This window comes from Salvelinus fontinalis, chromosome 25, assembly GCF_029448725.1.
Source record: "Salvelinus fontinalis isolate EN_2023a chromosome 25, ASM2944872v1, whole genome shotgun sequence".
Lineage (NCBI taxonomy): Eukaryota > Metazoa > Chordata > Actinopteri > Salmoniformes > Salmonidae > Salvelinus > Salvelinus fontinalis.
The window spans coordinates 3,212,232-3,218,128 of record NC_074689.1 but is presented as its reverse complement, the minus strand read 5'-3'; the positions used below and the strand labels follow the sequence as shown (position 1 = coordinate 3,218,128).

At 41.4% G+C, this 5,897-nt stretch overlaps 1 long non-coding RNA gene across 1 annotated transcript; it reads left to right on the top strand.

Moving 5' to 3' along the window:
• The first annotated feature begins 257 nt into the window (after positions 1 to 257).
• Positions 258 to 5,557, top strand: LOC129823358 (uncharacterized). Its single transcript, XR_008754622.1, has 3 exons — positions 258 to 434; positions 595 to 647; positions 5,375 to 5,557. It is a non-coding gene; the product is annotated as an uncharacterized LOC129823358 (long non-coding RNA).
• The last annotated feature ends 340 nt before the right edge of the window (positions 5,558 to 5,897 follow it).

Here is a 5,897-nt window from a genome sequence, read left to right as displayed (position 1 = left end):
GCAAAGTTGAGATCCTTGAGTACTAAGGCCTAGATTCAATCCGGACCTTGGAAGATCCGTGATTGACATTTAAAGGTAATTTCCGATTGAGCTGACATATGCATCGTTTACCGTCAATGCGGATTCCACAAACACAGAAACATTGCCTTTAAAATGGGCAATTAGATTAAATGTAGCCCTAAGTCCGTGGATGCTCCCTAATCTGTCTTTTTACAGTGTTTCTCATCATCCTGTCCATTGCAATTAGGAAGAGAATGGGCGCGAGAGTGCATCTTTTGCCGACGCCTCAGAAAGTCACTCTGTGGTAGTGTTGTTGTTGTCAGCGAAGGCACATTCAAACTCAACAGAATCACCTAATTAGTCTGATAAATTTGCGGGCGAAGCCACATGTTGAGAGGATTTTCCGAAGGCTGTCTCTTTGCACGATGTGGAAGGTATTTTTGAAGTTGTTAAAATGCAGGTGCAGTGGGATTTTAAGTGTAGCTAAAAACACAAAGCCAAAATCATGGGACTTTGACTCTCTTTCTACATAGACTGTACCTTCTAGGTAACCGTTTGATCAAATGAATTTCAAATGTGGTTTTCCCTTTACAGTGAATCCAGGTCTTCATATCATCAAGATCATTTGTTTGTGCACTGAGAGAAAGGTAAGACATGACCATGTTTATTTTCTCTACCGCGGCAGCTTCAAGCCTGACATCCTAGCGGAGCGCCAACTGCTGTATGATACAGCCATTAATCAGCAGATCTTTCCCTGGGTCTCTAGATCCGTCTAGGAACTGAAGCCACAGCCGCTCCCTCCTTCCACGGTGACTCATAGAATCATCTAATTCAAATACATAAATTATGAGCCCTATTACTGTCTTACGATTTGTATCCATCTGTCAACGTTGACTCGGGAGGGTGAAAATAGTGCATAGAATGCCTGTCTGTGTCTAATTTTACACTATGCCGGAGGCATCGGATGATACTAATACGGGTCCTGCCCAATACTGCTTTTTCTAAGCCTTAAAAATCAGTCAGAGTGCTGATCTAGGATCAGATTGACCTTTTACATTATAATGAATGGACAGCGAGGACATGATCCTAGATAGATCAACATTCCCACTCTGGTAGAAGGGTGAAAGCACAATGCAGGTAGTATAACTCAAACTGGGCAGAAACAGTTGTACAGTAGTGAAAATCATTAATTTCCGGGTCAAACACGAACCGCTAATAAGAATGTACAAGCAGATCCACGGTGCAGTCTGAGTGAAAGTCAATAAAAACAAGTTGGGATCTGTACAAATAAGGTCATCTGTATCCACTTGAGCGAAACGGTGTCAATTTACAACGGTTGTCAATACAGAGGCATCAATCATATACCGTGTTATCTGGTAAAGTTATTTTCAAAACATACTCATATCTTACATATCTTACATATCTTTCATGTATTGGCGATCAATGTTCAATATGGATGTCAGTGTCACGCCCTGGCCTTAGTTTTCTTTGTTTTCTTTATTATTTTAGTTAGGTCAGGGTGTGACAGGGGGAATGTTTGTGTTTTGGGTGGTTATATGGTAAAGGGGGTGTTGGGTGTAGTGTATGAGTTTGTGTTGAGTGAATGTTTCTAGGTATGTCTATGGTTGAGTGAATGTGTCTAGGTATGTCTATGGTTGCCTGAGTGGTTCTCAATCAGAGACAGATGTCTTTCATTTGTCTCTGATTGGGAGCCATATTTAAGGCAGCCACGGGCATCATGCATTTGTGGGTAATTGTCTATGTCTAAGTGTTTAGTGTCAGCACTTATGTTTGAAAAGCTTCACGGTCGTCTGTTTTGTTGTTTTGTTTAGTTTGTATAGTGTTCGTTTCGTTTTCGTCTTCTTTCTTAAATAAAGAGGATGTACTTTCCACACGCTGCATTTTGGTCCTCACTCTCTCCCATTGACGATCGTGACAGTCAGCCTGCATGACGATCAATCATTGTCAAGTTCCTGACCTGTTTTCTGTTGTTTTTGTATGTGTTTAGTTGGTCAGGGCGTGAGTTGGGGTGGGCATTCTATGTTATGTGTTTCTATGTTGGGTTAAATGTGTTGCCTGATATGGTTCTCAATTAGAGGCAGGTGTTTGACGTTTCCTCTAATTGAGAACCATATTAAGGTAGGCTGTTCTCACTGTTTGTTTGTGGGTGATTGTCGCTGTGTCTGTGTTTTGTTGCACCACACGGTACTGTCTCGTTCGTTCATTCGTTTTTCCTGTTCTTGCGTTCTTCGTTATATGTAGTTCTCATGTTCAGGTCAGTCTACGTCGTTTGTTTGTTATTTTGTAAATTATCAAGTGTAGTTCGTGTCAGTGTTCGTCTTGCCTATTAAATTCATTATGTCTACATACCTCGCTGCGTGTTGGTCCGATCCATGCTCCTCCTCGTCTGATGAGGAGAACGAATATGACGACCGTTACAATCATACGATCAACATTGAATACAGCATGAAATACTACCACCTTAATTTGACGGAAAGTTTGTATCAAGTGTAATGTGTCATTATTATTTATTATGCCTTTATTTCAACAAGGACCACAGAGCTGGGCCCTGCGTATACATGTTTACACATACAGTTTAGATACAATGATTAAGAAACTACACAAGACAAACAAAATCATCACAGATAACACAAAAAAATACAGCAACAGATTACATTTACACATAGGTTATTCCCCTAACAGCACAAGAACTTGCATTACCCGAAACAGTTACAAGCAATACAAAAATAAAAATCCTCCAATAAATATTTAAAATGGGCAAGGGGGACAAGAGTCTCAAGTTTAAGTTTAGTCTGCAGGCTATTCCATAGGCAAGGAGTGTAACAGGAAAATGCAGCCATACCCAACTCTGTGGAGATCGCATGGGCTTCAAGTGTAATCCATGTTGGAGACCTGGTTTTAGGAGTTCTAATTCTAATATTGATGAGTGATGATAAATAAGAAGGTAGTCTCACGGACTCACGGACAACGAAATCCAACCCACATTATGATATAAAACACAGTGGTGAGTTCTGGAGCTAGCACCCGTAATAAACCTAAGTGCGCAATGATAAGCACCCGTAATAAACCTAAGTGCGCAATGATAAGTAGCATCCAGTGATTTAAGTGTTGATGCCGTAGCATGCATGTAAATAATATCCCCATAATCTATAACAGACATAAAAGTAGTTTGCACAATTTGTCTTCTACTTGTAGAGGACAAACATGTCCTGTTTCTATAGTCATGCGCATGGAAGTAAGTTTTTCAAGAGATACTTTTGGTCATGTATGTGTATGTGGACACCTGCTCGACGAAAATCTCATTCCAAAATCATGGGCATTAATATGGAGCTGGGTCCCCCCTTTGCTGCTATAGCATCCTCCACTATTCTGCGAAGGCTTGTGGTCAGGACTCTGTGCAGGCCAGGAAAGTTCTTCCACACCGATCTCTACAAATCATTTCTGTATAGACCTCGCTTTGTGTACTGGGGCATTGTCATGCTGAAACAGGAAAAGGCCTTACCCAAACTGTTGCCACAAAGTTGGAAGCACAGAATCATCTAGAATGTCATTTTACAGTATGCTGTAGTGTTATTAAGATTTCCCTTCACTGGAACTAAGTGCTAAGTCCTAACTAAGTCCTAGCCCGTACCATGAAAAACAGCCCCAGAACATTTTTCCTCCTCCACCAAACTTCACAGTTGGCACTATGCATCGGGGCGGATGGCATTTTCCTGGCATCCACCAAACCCAGATTCGTCTGTCGGACTGCCAGATGGTGAAGCGTGATGAATCACTCCAGAGAACACGTTTCCACTGCTCCAGAGTCCAATGCCGGCGAGCTTTACACCACTCCAGTCAACGCTTGGCATTGCGCATGGTGATCTTAGGCTTGTGTGCATCTGCTTGGCCATGGAAAGCCATTTCATGAAGCTCCCGACGAACAGTTCATGTGCTGACATTTCTTCCAGGGTCAGTTTGGAACTTGGTAGTAAGCATGTAGTAACCCAAAGGTTGCGAGTTCAAATCTCATCATTGACAACTTTAGCATTTTAGCTAATTAGCTATTTTTAAACTACTTACTACTTTTGAGCTACTTTGCAACTACTTAGCATGTTAGCTAACTCTTCCCCTAACCCTAACCGTAGCCCTTTTAGCTAACCCTTCCCCGAACATTAACCCAAACCTTAACCCTTTAACTTATCTCCTAAAATGAACCCTAACCTTAAACCTAACCCCTAGCCTAGCTAACATTAGCCAGCTAGAATTTGTAACATGTATTACGTTTTGCAAATTTGTAAACTAGAATTTAGATATAATATGAATTGTAATTCGTAACAAATCATACGAAATGGGTGATGGACCACGGTTCTGTAACTACAGACGCTGGGAGACGAGAAGCAAGTACAGGGTGAGGATTTAATGATAAACAGACATGAAACGAAACAAGAACAGCACCAGAGAGGGGGAGCGGAAGCAGACGTGACAAAAAATGAATACATACCATACAAAACGTAACATATCATACTTAATGGAGTGGTGCAGATTTACATACATAATAATACGAAATGCTCCAAGACCAGTTTGGCTGTCAGGCTGAGAAGGGCCTGCTTAATCCTGATTTGTTTGAGTGTCCACTAGTGGAACACCCACCGGTTAGGGCCACAGGAGGCTAATTGCTCTTTGGCATTTACCACATTGTCAGGAGAGCTTGATGAAAAGATTTCCGCTGCGTGCATACAGCTCCACCTTACAATGCATGAATGGAGCACACTGAGAGAAAACGTACATAAGTTAACACAGTCTTGCAAGCTAAGTCGTGTTTTACATGATTTAAAGAACATGTAGTTGATGAGAACGGCAGTTTCGGAGTGAATGGCAGATTCAGAGAGACACAGTTTGGCATTCAAGGCACTGAATTAGCATCATAACAATACAGAAATACTATGTCTATGTTAGGCAAAGCATATTAGTTTGGTTTCAAGTGTATTTAACTTAAGTTCAATCAGTAAGGCTGGTCTGAATGTCCCATCTTACATTAACTTTGGTTCAGTATATCAATATATATACACATTCATGTTGCTTCTTTTATCATGGACACAGCAGGAACTTTATATTGTTGTGTTCACAATTGGGTTAATCAACAGTGCAATGCCTTGTCGCTCCTCCTCCTCTACTATCAATTAACCACGTGCAGAATGTCAGTCACCTATCATACTCTAGCCAATGAGCCACTGTAGAATAACTTGATTCCACCATGCTTTCTAAATAGACCAACGGGCATAGCAGCTCAATAATCCTACTCACCAATGGGCCTGTATCTTGAGACATATTTAAATGAATGCTTACCCCTTTCCTCTCTTGCTTCTTGCAGCAAAAGCATATACAGTCGACCCTCTACCTCCCCATTGCCACCAGCTGAAGGTCACGTCTTCTGGTCCTCTTTCAAACAGCTGGAGGGGTTCTGATGCTAGCTTTCCATCAAATGGCTACCTGCCATCCTGCCGCCTGACTCCGGGGATCGTCCTCCGGAATATGGGTTCACCCCCCCCCCCCCCCCAAAATATTTTCATCAACTTTCACATTTGCATTCAGTTTTTGTTGTTCATTCAGTTAAGCCTGTGTTCGATTGAACTGAAGTACATTTAGAATATCATATGAAGGTTGTCAAAGAGATCCATTTGTCTCCTAAAATGAACCTTTTTGAAGAAAATGACCGTACAAGGATGGTGGTGTGTGAATTCTCCCCGGGAAACATACACCACGTTGGATAAGAGAGCATTTGGGACCAATCTAGATGATGGCAGTAATTTTCAACCAAGAGTCATAATTGGGGAAAAGAACAAGGGTTACATTTACACATGGCCTAGATTCAAACCCCTACACAACATTAATAC